The 2,673-nt window shown below is 45.4% G+C and overlaps 1 long non-coding RNA gene across 1 annotated transcript in view; it reads left to right on the top strand.

Annotated features, from left to right (window-relative positions):
* The first annotated feature begins 1,786 nt into the window (after positions 1–1,786).
* The window catches only part of LOC122548883, a 17,415-nt gene continuing 16,528 nt past the window's right edge, over positions 1,787–2,673 (top strand). The window contains exon 1 of the long non-coding RNA XR_006311355.1: positions 1,787–2,164. This is a non-coding gene — a long non-coding RNA (uncharacterized LOC122548883). The remainder of the gene's footprint in view (positions 2,165–2,673) is intronic.

The following is a 2,673-nucleotide window of genomic DNA, read 5'->3' as shown; positions in this document are numbered from 1 at the left end:
TTCTGACCTGGCATTCTTGGGAGAGGGAATTTTCCCTCGTGTGGTTTCACTGTTGGTCTCACATTGTATTCTGTACACGTTCTACATTCCCTGATATAATTTTCAATCATTGCTGGCAAGAACGGATGCCACCAATGTGTCAGATACCTCTGCATCTGTGTTTTTCCACAATATGTGAGCCCATAAGCTTCCTGGAGCATGGAAGCTATCAAAGCTGGTCTACCGTCCGGTGACCTCCAAATCCCTTCTGACTCTGTGGCCCCTCTCTCTCTCCATACTGTCAGTTCATGAAGAGAGGCTTTCTGCTGCTCTTTTATTAACACATTCGCATCGCACGCAGGCAGTGGTTCATAGACTGTTCTCTCTGTTTGCATCATTATATACTGTGATGTATACCTTGTATAATCTGCTTCCTGATTGCCCTTCGCTACTACTGTGTCTGCTTTATCATGTCCTCTACACTTGACCACCGCCACTTCTGCAGGTTTCATTAGGGCCTCCGCTAATCTTTTCATATCTTTTTCATGTTTAATTGGGGTTTTTGCTGCTGTTAAGAATCCTGCCCTGATCCATTGACTTAAGTTCTACCTGTATAGCCCCTGCCACATATGCAGAGTCGATGTAGATATTTACTCTTTTTCCCTCTGACCATTCTAACGCAGCTATCATTGCCTGTAGTTCAGCCAACTGGGCTGATTCTTTGCCTGTCACTTTTTCTTTCAAGACTTCCTCAAATCCCTCACTTGTCTGTCGCACCACTGCATAGGCTGCTTTAAGTCCTTCAGTTGGATGTCTGTAACAGCAACCATCTGTGAACAGCACTTCTTCTGGGTCTACTAATGGAATTGCCTGTAAATCTGCCCTAACTTTAGTATCTCTCTGTACCCTTTCCTCACGCATGTGTGGCTCTCCTTCTCCCATGTTATCAGCCATGTTGATTCCTTCGTGTGTGACAGTTGTATGTGGTGTATTCAAGATTTTCTCTAACCTGGTTTGCTGCAGTGACGTCGTTGTAAAGGCTGTTGAGTTCACATAGGCCACTACACTATGTGTCATCAGTACTGTTAGTGAATGGCCCATGACTATATGTGCTACTTTTTGAAGAATATTTGCTACCCCTGCTGCATGTCTTTTACATGGCGGGTGTCTGTCCTCTACTGGGTCAAGGGTAACACTTACATACATGAGAACCTGCCTGCCTCCCCCTTTTTTCTGAAAAAGAACACCTTTTACTGTGTGTAATTTTTCAGAAATATCGAGGAAAAATGGCTCTTTGTAATCTGGGACCGCTAAATCAGCAGCCCGCGATAGGGCCTGTTTAAGAGAGATATGAAACTTTCGTCTGCCTCCGTGGTCCACTGCAAATGGGCCGACAAATTTCTCATGTCTTGCTCATTTACCATGGCCCTCAGAGGGAAAGTGAGCTCCCCATATAATGCAACGAATTGTCTGCTGTATCCTGCCAACCCAAGAAATGAGAGCATGTCTTTTACAGTGACTGGTTTGGTATGATGCAGAATGGAGGATCTATGAGACGGAGACACACCTGTTCCTTTAGCGGAAATAACTCTACCCAGAAAAGACACTGTTTATCTGCAGCATTGCAATTTAGCCCGTGAAACTTTGAAACCGACGTTATACAGGTGAAACAGCAATGACTTTGTGGCTGCCAGACAAGAAACATGGTTGGGTGCTGCCAAAAGAATGTCATCCACATACTGGATCAATACCACCCCCTTTGGGAGCGTCAGGTCCTTCAGCTGTTGTTTCAGTCCCTGATTAAACACCCCAGGCAACAAAATGAATCCTTGAGGGACCCTTGTGTAATGTAGTTGTTGGCCTTTGTAGGTGAACGGAGAAATGTCCCTCAGATGATCAGCTAGGGGCAAACAGAAGAACGCGTTGGCCAGATCAATGCACGAGAACCACTTATGGTCAGGGGTCAGCACAGACATCGTAGTGTAAGGGTTTAGAAGTGGAACTGTTGGAGTAGAAACAACACTATTGATCCATCTAAGATCATGCGCCATCCTATATTTATCTGTATTCTGCTTCTCTACAGGTAAGATAGGAGTGTTCCAGGGTGACCGGGAGGGTTTTAGCACCCCTGCTGCTAACAATCCTTCAATTGTGTCGGCAATGCCGGCTTCAGCCTCTGGCTTGTGTGAGTATTGTCTCTGCCAAATCGGAGTGTGGTCTATTAAATCGAATGTGATTGGTGTGACGTGTTTGCAGTAACCAACGTCCGTTGAACCTGCTGACCACAAGGTGTCTGGTAAAGAGTCAAGCATCGCTGCAGCCTGTGGATGGTCTGTTTTTTCCCTACCATGAAACCTTTCAATCTGCCTATGTTCCAGCAGTACCTTGTCAGTTGTCCTGTACATAATTCTGTAGGCTTCCTCTAATGGTGAATATTGTAAACCGGGTTACTGAGTCCAAACCCAATCAGCGCCATCAAACGTTTGGACATAGGTCCCAGATCCTTGGCCTGATATTCAGCATGCACGGCCAATGTGACATGAGGTATAGCTTCTTCAGACATCTCATACCATTCCAACTGTTCTGCAGTTAGTTCAACAACACCTGCCACACCTTCTTTCCCTAGTAGAATGCAACTGGAGGAAATATCCCATTGAGTCCCTTCTAGGTGCTGATAGAATGCATGCTGATAGA

This window comes from Chiloscyllium plagiosum, chromosome 4, assembly GCF_004010195.1.
Source record: "Chiloscyllium plagiosum isolate BGI_BamShark_2017 chromosome 4, ASM401019v2, whole genome shotgun sequence".
NCBI lineage: Eukaryota > Metazoa > Chordata > Chondrichthyes > Orectolobiformes > Hemiscylliidae > Chiloscyllium > Chiloscyllium plagiosum.
Note: the sequence above shows the minus strand (reverse complement) of the source record. Positions and strands in the feature narration are given on the sequence as shown.